Source organism: Gorilla gorilla, chromosome 4, assembly GCF_029281585.2.
Source record: "Gorilla gorilla gorilla isolate KB3781 chromosome 4, NHGRI_mGorGor1-v2.1_pri, whole genome shotgun sequence".
NCBI classification, from domain to species: domain Eukaryota; kingdom Metazoa; phylum Chordata; class Mammalia; order Primates; family Hominidae; genus Gorilla; species Gorilla gorilla.
The window spans coordinates 134,011,637-134,031,482 of record NC_073228.2 but is presented as its reverse complement, the minus strand read 5'-3'; the positions used below and the strand labels follow the sequence as shown (position 1 = coordinate 134,031,482).

The following is a 19,846-nucleotide window of genomic DNA, read 5'->3' as shown; positions in this document are numbered from 1 at the left end:
CCCTACTGGCTCTCATTCCCCTACTCGCTCTCATTCCCGCTTTTCCATGTGACATGCAAACTCCCACTTTGCCTACTGCCAGATTGTAAGCTCCCTGAGGCCTCACCAGAAGCTGAGCAGATGCCGAGCACCATGCTTCCTCTATACCCTACAGAATCAGGAGCCAGTTAAATTTATTTTCTTTGTAAATTACCCAGTCGTAGGTATTTCTTTATAGCAATGTAAGAATGGCCTAATACACATATGCTGTTAAAATGCTTGATGTTATAGAAGTTGAAGACCTCTTTGACTGGAAGTTCATAAAAGGAATGTCATTTTCTGATAATGTTAAGCCAGGCATTTAATCTTTCTATGACTCAATTTCTAATTTTTTACATAAGGAAACAAATGCATTAATTAACATAAAGCAACCATGCAAATTAGCAGTGGTATTGTCTACCTGGAATAAATAAAGCTCAGTTGATACAATCACAACTCACGTATGCTTTAAAGAGTTTGGCTCACAATTCTACATCTGTATCCATGAAGAATGATATCATGGCTGGCAGTCTTCACATCTAGATCATAGTCCAAGATCTGATATGGAACGATGCTATTTATACAAATGCTTTAACCTTTTAACTTCTTTGGATCTCAGATATATCATGTGGAAACAAGGCAAGCAGTACTGCCATGAGATAAAAACATATGAAGGCCTGGCACAGTGGCTCATGCCTGTAATCCCAACATTTTGGGAGGCCGAGGTGGGTGGATCACTTAAGGTCAGGAGTTCATGACTAGCTAGGCCAACGTGGTGAAACCCCGTCTCTACTAAAAATATGAAAATTAGCTGGGCATGGTGGCAGGCACCTGTAATTCCAGCTACTGGGGAAGCTGAGGCAGGAGAATCACTTGCACCCAGCAGGTGGAGGTTGCAGTGAGCCAAGATCGCGCCATTGCACTCCAGCCTGGGCAAAAAGAATGAAACTCTGTCTCAAAAAACAAAACAAAACAAAACAAAACAAAAAACAAATGAAAATGCTTTTTTTTTTTAATTAGCACACTATAATTGTAGATATTCATGGGGTACAATTTGATGTTTCAATATGTACATATAATGATGAAATCAGTATATTTAGTATCCATTACCTTAATGATAAATGCATTTATCATTTTTTTGTGAAGAAAATATTTTAAAAAGCCTACCTTCTGATATTTCATAATGTATAATATCTTACTGTTAACCATCTAGTGATGGTTAACTCTACTGTATAATAGAACACAAGAACATATTTTTCCTATCTAATTGTAATTTCTGCCTATTAACCAGCCTCTCCCCCTTCGTCTCCCTTCCCTCTCCAGTCTCTGGTAATCACTGATCTACTCTCTGGTATGTTTGATAACATCTTTTTTTTTAGTTTCCACGTATGAGTGAGATCATGCAGTATTTGTCTTTCTGTAGCTTGCTTATTTCACTTAACACAATATCCTCCTGATTCAACCATCACCTGGCAAAATGAAGGATTTCATTCCTTTTTATGGCTAGATAATATTACATTGTTTATATATACACCACATTTTCTTTAACCGTTAATCCATTGTTGGACACAGGTTGATTCTACATCTTGACTATTATAAATAGTGCTACAATAAACATGGGAGTGTAGATATATCTTCAACATACTGATTATATTTCCTTTGGATATATATTAAGTAGTAGGATTGCTGGGTCATATGATAGTTCTAGTTTTAATTTTTTGAGGAATCTCCATACTGTTATCCATAATAGACATACTAATTTACAATACCACCAGAAGTGTGTAAATGTTGCCTTTTCTCCATATCTTTGCCAACACTTTTCTTTTGTCTTTTTAATGATAGCCATTCTAAATGGAATGAGATAGTATCTCATTGTGGTATTGATTTGCATTTCCTTGATGATTAGTGATGTTGAACTTTTTTTCGTGTATTCACTGGCCATTGGTATGTCTTCTTTTAGAAATGTCTATTAATATCATTTGTCCATTTTTTAATGGGGTAATTTAGTTTTTTTGCTGTTGAGTTGTTTACTTATATATTCTGGATATTAACCCACTGTCAGATGTATAGTTTGCAAATATTTTTCTCCCATTGTCTACATTGTCTCCTTACTCTGTTGTTTCCTTTGCTGTGCAAAAGCTTTTTAGTTTGATGTAATCTCATTTGTCTGTTTTTGATTTTGCTGCCTGAACATTTGAGGTCTTGGTTTAAAAATTCTCGCCCAGGCCAATGACATAAAGCATTTTCCCTTCTTGTAGTTTCATCATTTCAGGCTTTACATTTAAGTCTTTAATATTCTCCTTAAAGTCTAGAATTTGTGTTGATTTTGTATATGGTGAGAGGTAGTGGTGTAGCCTCATTCTTCTGCATGTGGATATCCAATTTTTCCAGCAACATTTATTGAAGATACTATCTCTTCCCCAACTGTGTTCTTGGCACCGTTGTCAAAAATCAGTTAGACATAGCTGTGTGAACTATGTTTGGGCTCTTTATTATGTTCCATTGATTTATTTATCTGTTTTTATGCCAGCACCAGTTGTTTTGATGTTAATGGTTTGGATATGTGTCTCCACCCAAATCTCATGTTCAATTGTAATCCCCAGTGTTGGAGGTGGAGGCTGGTGGGAGGTGACTGGGTTGTGTGGGTGGTTTCTCTTTAATGGTTTAGCACCAGCCCCTTGGTGCTGTTCTCATGATAGTGAGTGGGTTCTCATAATATCTGGTTGTTTAAATGTGTGTAGCACTGCCCTTCCCTCTCTCTTCCTCCTGCACCAGCCATGTGAAGTGCTGGTTCCCCCTTTTCCTTCCACCATGATTGTAAGTTTTCTGAGGCCTCCCCAGAAGCCAAGCAAATGCCAGCATCATGCTTCTTTGTAATTGGCTTACAGCCTACAGAACTGTGAGCCAATTAAACCTTTTTTCTTTATAAATTACCCCATCTCAGATATTTCTTGATAGCAATTGAGAGAAGGGCCTAATACATTTGGTTACTATAGCTTTGTACTATATTTTGAAGTCAGGCAATGGAATGACTCCAGCTTTGTTCTTTTTTCTCACGATTGCTTTAGCTATTTATTTGGTGTCTTTAGTTCCATTAAAAAAATTAAGATTTTTTTTCCATTTCTCTGAAGAGCTTCATTGGTATTTTGATAAGAATTATATTGAATCTGTACTTTCCTTTAGGTAGTACGGACATTTTAACAATATTATTTCTTCCAACCTATGAACATGGGGTTTCTTTCCACTTAATTGTGCCTTCAATTTCTTTCATTAATGGTTTATAGTTTTTAGTGTAAATATCTTTTATTTTGTTGATTAAGTTTATTCCTAGATACCTTACTTTTATGCAGCTATTGTAAATAATTTTTTTTTTACTTGACAGTGTTAATATTAGTGTTTAGATATGCTACTGATTTTTGTGTGTTGATTTTGTATCCAGCAAATAACCATATATTTGTTATTTAGTCCCTTTTGGGGGGGATAAGTAGCAGGAAACTGGAGTCAGCCATCTTGCTCCACTTGGAGTTTTAGGAAGATTTTTCTGCGTTCTAAAGTACTATTATTTATATCAAAAGTCATTAGATGTTTTGCCATTGGTAAACATGGAAATACTTGTGAATTTTTTTTTTTTGCTTGGAAAGATATATTTATAGAAGAAACACTTCTTAAACCCTTTAAGCATAGAAATCTAAGGCCACCCACAAGTCATTACAATCAATCTCTAGACACCCTAGATTGAACGACTTAATAAAAAGAATACAGCAATGTAAAGCTGAAGTTTGCCACTCTGAAGTTTAATATTTACTTTTTCCTGAATATAAAATAATACTTTCATATGCAGTTAGTAAAAGTATACAATTCATTCAACTACTTTGGAAAATAGTTTGGAAGTATCCAGTATAGCTGAATAGGTATATATATATACACACACATATATATATACGTATATATATACATATGTGTATATATATATACGTATATATGTATATATATACGTATATATGTATATATATACGTATATATATATACATATATATGTATATATATACGTATATATATATACATATATACGTATATATGTATATATATACCTGAATAGGTGTATATATATATATATATATACCCTATGGGTATGATTTCTACTCCTTGGTATGTCAAATAAATGTACATATGTTCACCAAAAGACATGTTCAACAATTTTCATAGTAGTGATAGTATGCAATAGCCCCAATAGTAGCAATAACCCTGAATTAGAAATGGCCCAAATATCAACCAGTAGAATGAATGAATATATCATGAGAATGAGCAAACCATCGCTCCATGCAACAACACAGATGACTCTGGCAAACCTAATTTTGAGTGAAAGAAGCCAGATACAAAGTAGCACTTACTATAGATAAATTCATATATTTCAGTTCAAATAGCATAGATTAATTTGGCCTGTCTTAGAACTCTGGTCCCTTAGTGGGCTTTTAAAAATCCCTTTGTCTCATGGTCTGCTTCTTTTTCCTAGTAAATTCAATATTATGTCTTGTAATCACAACCTACTCTGGAGGGTTATTGCCTTTCTATTTCAAATGATGAACTCAAACTACTTCTATTAGACAAGTTGTGACAATGATCAAAGGAAACAAATAGTCTGGAGAGATAACTAGCTAGCTCTTTATGGGTAAGGCAATCACTAGGCTTTTATCCACACAAAAAAATTTGTCTGTTGTAATTAAGGATTTATTTTTTTGAATAGATACACTGAAATGCTAGCAATGTGCTATGGTGAAAAGATAGCATTAACAGTAGATCAATGTGTTAAGTAAGGCCATAACATACCTCCATACTCTTACAGAAGACAGAATCAAGAATGAGTACCAGATACATTATTAATGTCTCTTTAGAAGTGGCTCCCTTTCCTCTGGCTCGCTCCTCCTTTCCACCATCTCCTGTGTTCTGATTGAGGGAAATCTTCAAGATCACCCATATGGGATTTTGACTCTACCCTATTTTCTGAGCCTTGGCCCTTCCAGTCCCACTGAGCACTCACTAAAGCAGTTATTAAGGTGAAGACCATGGATTCTCTGTCTTTGGAAAGTGGAAATTTGGGACTTGATCAAATAGCCTAGGAGCTCCCTACACATTTAATAACAGAAACTGTCTGGATAATTTTTGCTTAGAAACAATTGCAAAGGAAAGGCTTTGAGGATCTTGAATTTAAATTCTCATTTATCTTTTGATATTATGTAATTAATTCCTACAACAATAATAAAAATGAAAACCCTTTAAAAAGAGATTGATTTTGATGCCTTACTTTAAAATAATTTCCTAAAACATAATCAAATTGGAATATTCTATTTCTTTGTTAGCTAAAAGCAACATTTCCAAAAAGCGAGGTTTCAGTTTTCCAGTTGGAAAAGAAAAATTATGAACAAAAGGTCACGACTCTTACTTTGGAAAATAAATGTTTGAGTGATTGAGAATAAATGTTCCACCAAATGAAACAGATACCAAATAGTCACAATTTATTTTAAATACATAATCACTGCATATGCACACTTGTGAGTTTCAAAGTACTCTGAAGATCCCCATCTCCTCAGTAGATACTGACTGCTAGTTTGGCTATGTGAAAACCATATTATTATAGAATTTTTTGGTGCCAATTTTAAATACAGTTGTTTAAGACATTACCTTTTCCACTTATAATACAGTACTTATAAAGTGCAATGTTATGTACCTCCCCTGTGCACATGTTCCATATTCGAGTATTGAGATTGGCCAGTAGTTAACTACTGCAGCTCAACTTTAAGATGGCCACAGAATTTGCTACAAATTTGAGTCCTTCAATGTTTTAACTTTGTGGAACAATGCTACATCTATACTTGAGCTGACTTAGTCAGCCTCTTCAATGGGGGCCCTGGGGAAGCTCCAGCAGAGAGAGGGAGCTCCACCATCAGGGAATCCCCCAGGCATTCCTCCTGGTGTGCCTCCTGTACTGTGGTACAGGTTGGTAATTATGTGGTTGCAGACTTTCTCCGGATTTTGATATTGAAATTCTTCCTTCTTCTGAATCTGATTCTTATCCAGCCAGTTGATACTTTTAATACCCTTATCAAGAATCTTCTGTTTGTCCTCAACGTTAATCTTGCCTTGAAGTTTCTCATCTTCAACAGCTGCTTTCATATCGAATGCATAGCTTTCAACTGAATTCTTGGATGACATCTTGTCTTTCTGCTTCTCATCTTCAGCTCTGTATTTCTCAGCTTCCTGGACCATACATTCAATGTCTTCCTTGCTCAAATGGCCCTTGTCATTAGTGATAATAACTTTGTTCCCCTTTACTTACTCTGGGCCACAAGAGAGACATTGAGGATGCCATTATCATCAATATCAAAAGTGACTTAAATCAAAGGAACACCATGGGATGCAGGAGGAATGACTGTGAGTTCAAACTTGACAAGCAGGTTGTTGTCCTTGGTCATGGCACTCTCTCCTTGATAAATCTAAATAAGCACACCACGCTGGCTGTCAAAGTAGGTAATGAGGTCTATGTCTGCTTGGTAGGAATGGTGGGATTATGCTTAATGAGGACAGTCATGACTCTACCAGCAGTTTCAATACCAAGAAAAAGAGGAGTTGACATCCAAGAGCAGCAAATCTTGAATATTTTCAGATTTGCTTCCAGATAGGATGGCTGCCTGGACAGTTGTACCATAAACAACAGCCTCATCAGGCTTGATACTCATTCAGCTCATTTTCATTAAAGAAGTCTGGAGAAGCTACAAAATCTTGGAAATACAAATAGAACCATGAACCAGGACAATATCATGGATCTGTGACTTGTCTAGTTTGGCATTTCCAAGGGCCTTCTCTATGGAGTCTAGAGTGTCATGGAACAGGTAAGCATTCAATTCTTCAAATAAGGCATGGAAAATGGAGGTATTGAAGTCAATTCCTGCAAAGAGAAAATAGATCTCAATACTGGCCTGGGTGCTGGAAGATAGAATATGCTTAGCACATTCACAAGAGGTATGGAGGCATCAGACAGCTCTATTGTTCTCACTGATGTCCTTCTTGTGCTTGTGCTTGTGCTTGTGTGTGAACTCAGTAATAAAATGGTTAACCATTCAGTTATCAATGTCTTTTCAACCCAAGTGGGTGGCTATGGCTGTAGACCTAACGTCAGAGAGTCCATTCTAAACAATGAGGGTTGACACATCAAAAGTGCCATCTCCCAGGTCAAAGATCAGCATGTTTCTTTCAGCTCCAACCTTTTTGTCTATAAGCAGTAGCAGCAGCAGTTGGCTTACTGATAATTCTAAGTACATTGAGACTAACAATTGTTCCAGCATCTTTCGTAGCCTGATGCTGAGAGTCATTAAAGTAAGCTGGCACTGTGACCACAGCATTGGTAACAGTCTTTCCAAGGTAGGTTTCTGCAATTTCCTTCATCTTTATCAGAACCATAAAAAACACTTCCTCTGGATAGAAGCTTTTTGTCTCTCCCTTGTATTCTACTTGGACGTTGTGCTTATTCACCACTATGAAGGGCTAATGCTTTATATTAGACTGGACAACAGTATCCTCAAATCTCCATCCAGTCAGATATTTGGCATCAAAAACCATGTTGTTAGGGGTCCATTGCAATTTGATTCTTTGTGGCATCACTGATCAATCATTCACTACCAGTGAAGATGACATAGCTTGGAGTGGCTCCGCTTCCCTGATCATTGGCAATTATCTCTACTTGTTCATGCTGGAAAATACCCACACAACAGTTGGTAGTGCTAAGATCAATACCAACTGCAGGTCCTTTAGACATGTTTGCTTGCATATAGTCATGGCATGGATTGTGAAGACACAGGAATCCCAAAAGCTGTCACAATATTCCATGAGCCATTATAGGAATTTTTTAAAAAATGCTTCAAAATTCCGTCAGTGTACTTGACTTGATAGCCAAATTTAGCTGTAGTAGGAAGTAGTTCTACTTTTGAGGTAAGATCTATTATTCGAGGTAAACTATTGTTAACAAAATAATTGGCTAAAAATTTGTTTTATAATCATACTACTAAGCAATCTAATATTGTAGAAGCTTTAAAAATATTTGCTTTTGTTTCCAATTTCTCCACAATAATCAATACCTATTATAATGGCACCTGTAATGATTATTATGAATATTCTTCACCATATTTTAAAGGTAGAATATTCAGAGTGGAACTGTATGGTTTTGATTTCATGTTGTAAAATCCCAAGAGGACAGCCACATGTTCTCATTAGCAGCACAGAAGAAAAGAACTTTAACTTAAAATAAAGCAGCTCCTATTCTCAAAATATTGCTTTTGTTCGATCTTCTAACAAAGTGTTGCTCTCCTCTTTTATGAGTGACAAAGATGTAAAGTTATCATACATACTCTAATCTGGAGCTCACATAGACTTCATGTCCGGCTAAAGTGTGACAGAGCCCACACTGCTTGCTCTGAACTTCTGAACTTCATATGATGGGAAAAATAATCACCTGCTGTAATTTCTACTTCTCTCTTCAAGGTTCATTCCAATGTGTCTTGCTAAACGGACCTCCTTGGGCCAATCAATTTCTACCCTTGGCTGAACTGATGTTTTAGATGATGTTTCAGTCAATGAGGGACTGCATATATGGTCAGTGGTCTGGTAAAATTATGATGGAGCTGAAACACTTTTATTGCCTAGTGATATAATTGTTGTAATGTTGTAGGGCAACAAATTAACTTTTCTACGTTTAGATACTTTCCATTGTCTTACTGTTGCCTAGAGTATTCAGTACAGTAACTTGCTATACAGGTGTATAGCCCTAGGAGCAATAGGCTATACCATATAGCCTATGTGTGTAGTAGGTTGTAACATCTATATTTGCATAAATACACTCTATGATAACCACACAATGATGAATTCACCAAAAATGCATTTCTCAGAACATATTCTCAGAATGATGCATTCACTTAAGGGACACATGACTATATTATTTTTAATAGTCTCATCATTGCTCTACTTTAACAAAAGGGATTTGGGTCCAACCTACTGGAACAGTATGAGCTCTTCAGTTAATATATCCTTATCTCATAATTTATCACCACTTTAGCAATCTTTTGCTGATTGCTAAATCAGATTAAGGGTTTATTCTCTATGTGGCCTCTATTATCTTTATATTATCCTTGCCAATTCCCAGCCTCATTTTAGCTCTTGAGCCAATACTGCTTCTGGGCATAAAGAAGGGCATAAAGAATGAAATGTATTCTAGGCTAAAAATTCAGCAGTCTTGGCTGTCTGCCATTCTTTAAGTATCAGCTTTTTGTCTAACCTTCTTGCCTGTAGCCCACCCCCTGCCATTTAACTGGCTTCAGTTTCACATTTCCCACCTAGCTAGCTGGCTGGCCTCTGAGTTCCCTACATCTAAGCCATGCCCATCACCAGAACCATGTGGCCCTGTGGTCCTTCCAGGCTTGCTCCACCGGCATTCTGGACAAAGCCTGCCTACCCTGTATGACCTACCTTGCTGACAGCCTATGCCTACCTCTGGTCACAGCCTGCCCTTAGACGCCTGAGGAGATGTGTCCTTGGTTGGCTAGATATTGTCCTGGCTCCTGGTGCTGGCTCAGCCCTCGAATGGCCTCCTTAGCCCAGCTGTGCCTCTTTTGCTCCACACTTCTGCCCAAGGAGCTTCTATTCTTAAACAACATCTGTAGCAGGGATTGGTAAGCAAGAGTTACAAAATTGCTATGTCTGTCCTACAGAAATATTTTTCTTGAATTTTTATTTTTTTTTGTATTTTGTATTTGTATTTTTTGGCTAGCACAATATTAACACACAGAGTTTCTCTCTCTCTCTCTCTCTCTCTCTCTCTCTCCTCTTTTCCTTCCTTCTTTATTTCAATTGGCTACCAAATTTACAAATAAAAAAATTTCACATTAAAAAACCAAAAAAACAAAAACAGACTTCCAGCTGGCTTGAAGGTAGAAGTTGTAACAATGTTGGGTCCACATTGCCATATGGCAACATTCTGGACTCTTAAGATTGGGTATAAACTCTCTCCAGACGTTACAGTTGCTACTGTAAACAACTGTCTTCCCTCTCACACTGTAGCCAAATTTCCAGGATCTTGATCATCATGTTTGTCCTGTTGCCTTTTTCATAGGGAATATTTAAGAGAAAAATACTTAAATTTTATATCTAAGATTTAAGTTAATATATCCTTTTACTGTTGACTCTAATAAAACTAGGAAAACAAATAGTTGACCTAGATACATGTTAATAAATAAATGAGAGTATATGTTTTAATGAAAGAGAAGACTATTCTTAGACGTTTAATGTGCAACATTTCTGACATACCCTCAATTAAATTCACACATTCATATTATGCCCATTGTCATTTAAGCTTTTAACCAATATATATAATATAGTGCTTCAGGGAAAAAGGATCAGGATGGCAAAATGATTGAAAACCAAGAAGATATACTGAAAATATTCGAATATTTAGTTAGAAAAGAGAAAACTTAGAAGGTCATAATAATCTTCACATACCAGACGAGCTGTCAGAAAAAAAGTGAACATGTTCTGTGTGGTTCCACAGGACTGATAAAGGAAAAGAGTTGTAGGAAGATGTATTTTGGTTGTATTAAATAGCATGGAAAACGACAGGATACAAGATCTTCATTCCCGGAGATGTGCAAACAGAACCTACAAAACATCTAGGAAATCTATTTTTCTTTCATCCCTATTATGTCTCATTTTAAAATAGTAGAAGACAATATACTGAGAGGAGTGATTTTTTTATTCTTAGTTCTCTCTGAAGATTAGAGATTTATATGTAAGGGAAAATACAGAAAGAACAAAGGTAGGAAACAGTTTTGAACATCTGATATTGTTTGGAGCCAGTGGAGACAAGAAACCCCTAACAATTTTGAAGGCACATGAGGCCTTTTAAGTCTTATTAAGCTTTGAGAACCTGAGATTAAAATAGGGAAGAAGTAAACAGACTCACTTATTGGTGATGATCTGGTTCTTGGGTTGGGTGCTGAATTCAATAACATTTATTATGTGCTTTATATTTTAAATAAATCATTATATTTTACCCACCAGGAATACTGGTGCATAAAAGAACACAAAAATTAAAAAATCAAAACAATATTTAATTTCCTTCATGAGATAATTGTCAAAAATTTTGTGGCTCAAGTGTTACAAAGCATGAGATTCTGATTCAAATCTACTGGTAATTAAAATCTCTACTTCATAGGATTTTCTTCTTGTTGAATGACTCAGGAGTGAATAAAGTCCTGTCTTTTTAATTTCTAGAGAAATCTTAAACTATTATTTTCTTTCCGTTATTCCTGCCAGTGCTTAGGTCTGTATCTCATCAGCTCATGCCTGGACTATTTCAGTAGCTTTTGAAATGGGTCCACTCTCTTCTTTCTCAACTCCATCTGCTGTGCAGCTGCCAGAGTTAAAATTCACTTATATCACTCCCTGCCTCAAAACTTCAGTTACTCAAAGCTCCTCAGTATCAGCCTTCATGACTGTCCCTTAGGTTTCTTTGCAATCATCCATGCACAGTACACCCCAGTTTTACCAAACTACTTACAGTTTCCCAAATACATTATGCTGATTTTTGCCTTGGAGTGACTTATTCCTTCTTCCTGGACCTTTTCCCACTTCTCTACCTCTGGCAACCACTCCACTTCTCTAGCTGGCTTAATATCTTCCCGTATTAAAATTAAAATCAAGCATTACCTCCTTGGTGAAGCCTTTCTCACTCTGACTCCTATTTAGCTATGGTAGATAACCTCTTCTGGATTGCCACTGTATCCAGTGTACACCTTAATTATCCAACACTTTGTCTTAAACACTTTCCTTGTTTCCTTTAACAGCTTTAATGAACGCAAGGGTCTGGGACTTTTCTTAGTGAATTTTAAACACATGGCATAATGCCTAGGAAATGAAGGGCCTTCAATAAATATTTGGAAAAACAAAAGGAAAATTAACATTCTTAATTTTGGTTTATTGGTTATATACAGTCTCTAAACAATCATATAAGCAAAATAGTAATGGATTTTACTTATTTCTTTTCAGACTGAAGATTAGTGAGGGTAGCAAAACAATCTTCTACCTCTTTTACCTTTATTAGGAAATATATAATCAAGACATGGTCCCCACTGAGACACACTGAGTTATTTCCAGAGATATGAGTCATGAATTCAACATGACTGGTAAAGCCTGAAAGCTTTCTCAACATTATTTCAGTGAGTTTTGACATGCAGGGAAACCCATTCATTGTGATATGGAGAGGCAGAGAAAAATGATGGTAACAAAGAACAAAGGAAATTGAGTTTGAGACTGTGAGAAGTAATGAAGGAACATGACTGGTGTGGGCTTTAAAGTTAAATTAAACAAATGAAAATATAAGAGAAAGGAATTAAAATTTTATTTCCAACGGTTAAAATGCTTCCCAAGTCTGATTTTCTAAGGAAAAACCTCAGTATCTTTTCAGTGACTCCACTTGGCAGTCCTTAAAATAATGAGGTAAATGAGGTCAATCTCTATTTGTTAGTGTACAGTAAGTTTAAAGAGATGTGATTGAGTGAAAGAAAACTAAAGTACAGCACAGGGTGTGTGTGTATATATATATATATATACACTTATTAAACTTATACATATTATATACACAGACATGCATATATGTTTGTGTGTGTATACATATATGCATGTATGTATGTATACACACATATATTTAATATACCTTCATATACAGCCATAAAGAAGGGACCACACATATACAACTGTATGTATGTTTAAAAATATAGACACGTATATATGTGTGTGTATATCTGTATCTATACTAGTATATCTATATCTACACTATAGGTACACAAGGTATTCAAAGTATATGGGTACCTTGTGTACCTATATTCAAATAATATGTCTGGAAAGATAAGATTCACAAATGGGTGACTGGGGAATGAGCTTTAAGATTCTGATATTGGAGAAAAATACACTTCTTGTTGTTTACCTTTTTGTAGCTTGTCAATTTTAGACATATGAAGCATAAAAATTGGGGGGGGGGTGGGAAGTAAAACGTGAGAGTGTAAGTAAATAAAACCAGAGATGATGGTGCAATTTAACTATTAACTTTATTTTAAAAAATTCTATGCTTCAGTTTTCTTTGCCATCTAAACACTTTGTGTGTAGAAAAATGATGCAAACACAAAACAAAACTACATTAAAAAATTGAAACCTTCAATCTCAAAATCTTAATCAGTGTAGCAGTAACAACAGTAATTAGTAATTTCAAGATGATCAGTGGTTTTTAGGAATAGCATATTTAAACCAAACTAAGTCTCTCCTCTCAAGAGATAAAGTCCCTGCTCAGGAGAGTAAATGTGTTCAACATATGCGTATGCAATGCTATATAAGATCATGGTAAAATATTACAATTGGTGAATGTCAACAGGATTCAGAATAATGCTACATGTTTTTTATTATTACCTGCCATTGTCAAAGCAATGATCCTAAACTTTTTTTGTGTGTTACCAAAATATCTAACTTTTATAATATATTTTGATGTCTAAGGCTCCTCTTCTAAAGTTTTAAAATGTATGACCTTTCAAATGGAAACCAAAAATAGAATGAATCACATTGTTCAACCATTTGCAAAAAAATCACCACACATACCAGTGTAGTAATAACTTGAAGATTAGAAGCATGGACTGCATGCGGAATCAGACAAACCTGGGTTTGAATCCAAATCTGCCATTTACAAACTCTGTGACCCTGAGAAAGCACCATCACTTCTGTAAGCCTCATTGTCCCCTTAAATAACAAGGCAAACATATCTCACCAGGTTGCTTAAAAAATTAGTGGAAAAATGTAAATAATACGTTAAGTCAAGTCAACAAAATACAATTAATATTATAGTAACAATACTTAATAACTGTTGTTAGAATAATCTGGTATAGTTTTTATGAAATAACTGAAAATAAAAAATTAGAGTTAAGCAACATGAGGAAAGTGGGTATCATAATAAAGGGAATGTATGTTTGGGAGCAAACATAAACCAGCTTTCTTTGCTGCTCTCCCTCTTAGGTTGACAGCCCTTTTTTTTTTTTTTTTTTTTTTTTTTTTTTTTTTTTTTTTAAGACGGAGTCTCACACTGTCGCCCAGGCTGGAGTGCAGTGGTGTGATCTCGGCTCACTGCAACCTCCGCCTCCTGGGTTCAAGCAATTCTCGTGCCTCAGCCTCCCAAGTAGCTGGGATTACAGATGCATGGCACCACACCCAGCTAATTTTTGTATATTTAGTATAGATGGGGTTTTACCATGTTGGCCAGGCTTGTCTTGAACTCCTGATCTCAAGTGATACACCTGCCTTAGCCTCCCAAAGTGCTGGGATTATAGGTGTGAGCCACCACGCCAGGCCTTACCTTGTAAACTTATCTTGATGCTTAACCTCTTTTGAAAACCAGCTTTTAGGGACATAAAAAAGATTGTAATAGTTCACTAATTTCAAGATTATGAAAGCTAAAAGTATAAATTATGCATCCCACATGGCTACCCGGTAGTCATGAATATCTATGCACACCAAGGGGTCAATTCCAAGTCTGACTAGGGGAAGAAAAAAATGCATTACAAGTAATCCACACAATTGTCTCATAGATGATTGAGAATGTAATGGAAACAATGTCATTAAAATTTTCTGCCTCTTGCCCTTCTCACGGTGCTGCGACTCTGAGTCCTTTTTATGTCTATGATGGAGAACTTTTGGTAAATTAGTACACAACCTTTTACATAAACATCTCAGGACATATCTCTCCAGCATGCCCACCCATATTACACAGATTTCCAACGAGGCATGGCATTTCTTATGCTCCTATAGTAGAACAGTATAATAAATAAATACTTTCTGAATGAATTATGCCTACTGAAGAGGCTTAGAAAATATTAACTATTGCTTTTATGATGTCTTTGGTGAAAGATTACAGAAGTCTGATTGTGAGGCCTGTGTTAGGGTACTTCAGGGTTTCTCAACATTGGTACTATTGACGTTTGGGGTGGAAAATTATTTGTTGTGTGTGTGTGAAGAGAAACATCCTGGTTATTGCAAGATGTTTGGCAGAATTTCTGGCTTCTACTGACTAGGTGTCCCCCAATTATGACAATAATAAATATCTCTAGACATTGCTAAATATCTCTAGACATTGCTAAGTATCTCCTGGGTGGGAGACAAAATTGCCCTCTGTTGAGAACCACTGGGCTATCTGTATCAATCAAGTCATTCTTGCTACCCTAATCAGATCCAGTTGCTAAGACAGAGAGAAGATACTGTTAGAAAGCAGAAGGTCTAACTACTTATATCAACTGAGATTTTGTCACTGTGGCTTAAGGTACCAAGAATAATGTGTGATTCTATAATAACTTAGCCCATCATATTCCATTGCAATAATTTGTTATTGTGGTTTTTGTTATACTTATTATTTCTTCTTGTTCCAGACTTCATGCTCTCTGAGGTCCATGATCACGTTTAACTTGTTCAGTTCGGCATCTCCAGTTCCTACGGTAGTTTTAGTTTCATGATAAATCACTTAGTATTTACTGAATTTATGAATGCACCAGGAATAACCATGCTTTTTCAGAGATTATCTCTGATCTTGAAGAGAGCTTAAAGTTGAAAATGGAAAGCTGATTCCAAGTATTTCTTAAATGCTTGCTATGAGACACTTTGGGTTTACAAGAGTAAATATGTCTATGCCACTATGGAGCTTACATTCTGGTGTAAGTCAAAAGGGAAAAGAGTATATTAGTTAACAGTAAGTTCAAAATGGGCTAAATGGTAGGAAGGAAATGAATTGAATAATGCTATAAGAATATTCACATAGGGCTTGCTTTAAATAAGGTGGCCAGTGGGGGCCTTTGGGTGGAGGGAGGCGCTGAGAGTAGGGAATCACAGTTTAGGTAAGACCTTAAAGATAAGGAGGCACTCTCTATGGTACAATTTAGAAGTGTTCTCTGGGTTCTCTGGGACCAGTATGTGCAGTCCACAAGAAGAAGAGAGTTTGCTTCTCACATACACACATTGTTCCAGGCTCTGGGGCACAGTAGTGAAACAAGTAGACAACATCCTTATTATTATGAAGCTTACATTCTAGTGGATATCATGAGGTTGAACGGGTGGGTTGGCAATGACCAACTCTATAGGGCCTTTGAACTGCAACCTGTGATAGTTTACCATACAGGCTCTGAGAGCAACTACCTGGGTTTTAATCTTGGATTCAGTAGTTATTGCCTGGATTAACTTGGACAGGTTTCCTGCATTTTCTGTGCCTCAGTTTCCTTGTCTATTCAATGACTATATTAGTAGTATTTACCATATAGGATGGTAGGATTAAATAAATAGATATAAATATTGATTATTAACTTTGGGCTTGGTAATAATGCTAAGTTTAAGTGAAAATGTAAGGCATTTCAAGGTTTTAAGCAGATAAGTGGTATGATCTGATTTACAATTTTAGAAGAGCTCTACTCCTTCTATATGGAAAGTTGAGTGGAAACAGCAGAGAGAGTCAGGAGGCTACTGCAGAAGGCCCAAGTAAGAGGCAACAGTGGTGTCTAGACAGAAAAGGCTTTTTAGCCTTTTAGATACTTTAGGGGAAATTGAGTGTGAAAAGTGAGAGAAAGGGAAGAATCCAAGAACACACTGTAGTATCCAACTTGACTCATTCAATGATTTCCTAAGGTGGAGAAGACTCTGAAGAAACAAAATTGGGCAGATATTCTAGAACGTAATATTAACTGTTTTAGTTTAGTCCTTTCTGGGAATATGTGAGTAGATGATGAGTAAGCACTGGGCTATACAAGTGGTGAGAGTAAATGATATTCCTTAGGAAGATGTGTGGAGATAAAAAGGAATAGAGACGAAAAGCAAGCTCTGAGAAACACCCTTAGTAATGGATCAGGGAATCCTGAGGTTATGGAGAATCATACCCAGATAGAATCATGAAAACAGAACCTGTCTGTGAGACTGACATAGGGAAAGCAGGAAACATGATACAGGGAATGTATCATTTCTTACAAACAATTTCTGCTACAAGTGGTTCACAGAAGTACTTATTAAAAGAAGATGAACACCTCTGTGGAGGTTTGTGGACCTGAGGGAGTAAAGGCAGTATGGAACATGAAAGGAAGGACAAAGAGAAAAGGGAACAGAATTATGATGACTGCAGAACCAGCTACAACAGCTCAGGCCATCTGGAGAAGAGACTGATGTCTATGACCAAGTGAAGTGCAGGAAGTAATGCTGACAGTGAACATCAACAGTTGGGGCATCTTCTGTAAGTCTTGGTCAAAGACTAGGAGAAGTTTTAGACTCCCAAGAAGGAGATGTGCCTGGAGGAAGGGCTCCTGCAAACCTAATTCTGGCAGATGAAAAGGAATGGGTTAGTGAAGTAATAAGAACCTGAAGATAAAATGTCTGTGGCATCTTAGAGATTGTGAAAGCTAGGGAAGGAACCTGAGATCAGAATTCCAGATATACACCATAGATTTAGGTATATGGATTTCAAAATGATTATATGGCAAGAAATTCTAGGAGAGGATGGTTCAGAAAAGTTTGGAAGTCAGAAATGCATAAACTATAAAAAATCTTGCCTTAATTGTGTGTACATCTGATGTCAGGGAAGAAAAATAGGAGAGAGAGAAAGAGAACTTAAGGGGGAATATTTACTGACAGTAGTACCTTTAAAAATTAAATCATGCAAATTAAAAATATATATTTGGCCATTTGTCTATAAACTCTGACATCCTAATAGAATAAACAGTTTATAAAAGCTAGATTAGATTTAAGATAGTTACATTCATCTGTTTCTAGTTCCCTATCAAATTTTCTTGGCATAAAAATTTGTGAAATTTAGTTATTTTAAATAATTGTAACGATATTTTCCTATCAAAAGCAAATTTCATTTTACTTAAGATTCAGAGGAAAAGTATGTCAAATGTTACATTTTATGAATACTAGTTTATATGTATACAGTGCTTGACGGCTTTTAGAGGACTTTCATGTGCTTTCTTTCGTTGGGTCCTTATGGTCACTCAGGCAATGTGGTTTCATCCATCTTTTACTGATAAGGAGAATGAGACTTCAAGTCTGCAGCTTCCTACAAGAACACACAACTAGTAACGGGCAGTGCGAGCTCCAGAATTAGAGCTTCTGACAGATGGTCCATTGTTCTTTCCATTACAATGTTTTTATGACAAAATTTAAAATTATTTAATATTCATTTTCTAAATTGCTATGTATATTCATATTATTGTGTCTCTAAAGTAGGATAAAGGCCTAAAATTTTTATTAGTTTTATAAATAGCACATGTATAATCACATAAGGGAAAATTACCTGTCTTGCTACTTAGAAAGCTAAACAGGATAATAAATGTCTTGTGTGCTATAAATTAATTTGTGCCATATGAAGAGGAAGTATTTCCAACAAAGCTAAGTGATCCAGTTGCTCACCTAAAAGTTTGCACCTTACATATGTGCAACTAGTGGCATATCATGAGTAGAGATTCTGGCACATCATGTTACCACCATGGCACATCATGAGTAGAGATCTTTGTGAAACCAATCCTTTTAGAGCAATTCCACATTTTGGGTTGGCCAAATGTTGCTTATTAGATGGAAATGAGACCTTCCATCTAAGCTAAATTGATGATGCTATCTTGTATTAATGTTATATTTTGGGCATACTAAGTAATGGAGAATAATACAACAAAGACTTGTACACCATCCACAAATTGGTGCTGATTATCTTGAGGAAACTTGGCACATAGGACTTTCTGTGTCCACCCTAGTTTCTATGTGCATCACTAGACTTGAGCAGATAAATGTTTACCTAAGCACATTTCCTACTGTATTGGCTAACTACAATAGCCATAACATTGAGCATTCTCTATGCAGACCTGTTGAAAAAAAGGAAAAAAAAAAACCCTCGCATTTTTGTCAACATACACATGCCCATGATCTTACTTTGATGAGAAATAAAGTTCATTACAGAAATATTTTAACCCACTTTATAAAGGTATTGTTGACATGTAAATAGCTGTCCATATTTAATGTATACAATTCCATGAGTTTGGGAATAAGTCTATACCTGTTAAACCATCCCCACCATCACAGACTTATACAAGGCCACAGACATATGTATGACCTCCCCAAATTTCCTACCATTCCTTTTATTATTATTTTTTGTGTTAAGAACACTTACTATAAGATGTACTCTTAGCAATTTCAGGTATGCAACATAGCATTATTAGCTACAGGCACTTTGCTGCATAAAGGATCTCCACTTATCTTGCATAATAAAGTTTATGTTGTTTGACCAGCATCTCCCCATTTCCCTCTCCCCTCAGCCTCTGGTAATTACCATTCTACTTGCTCCTATATGATTTAACTTAGATTCTACATATAAGTGGGATCACTAGGTATTTGTTTTTTGTGTCTCGCTTATTTCACTTAGCATAATGTCCTCCAAGTCCATCCATGTTAGCACAAATGGCAGGACTTCCTTATTTTTTAAGGCTGTATACTATTCATTATTTACACATACACACACACATCATAACATGTATATATGCGTAGATGTACATGCCTGAGCATGTGAGCGCACACACACACACACCCCACATTTTCTTCTTCCACATCTTGGCTACTAAAAATATTTTTTAATCTTGTTCATCTCTTGAGAGAATTTTTGAAGGAGATATATTTGTTTTTCTCTATGAGATTTTGCTACTTTCATTACTCAGTATGTGTTCATTGTTAGAAATGA

At 36.0% G+C, this 19,846-nt stretch overlaps 1 protein-coding gene and 1 pseudogene across 1 annotated transcript in view; both read right to left on the bottom strand.

Annotated features, from left to right (window-relative positions):
* CHSY3 (chondroitin sulfate synthase 3) overlaps positions 1-19,846 on the bottom strand; it is a 281,190-nt gene that overhangs the window by 39,041 nt on the left and 222,303 nt on the right. The window lies entirely within an intron of this gene.
* On the bottom strand, positions 4,167-18,944 carry LOC129533441 (heat shock cognate 71 kDa protein-like; annotated as a pseudogene).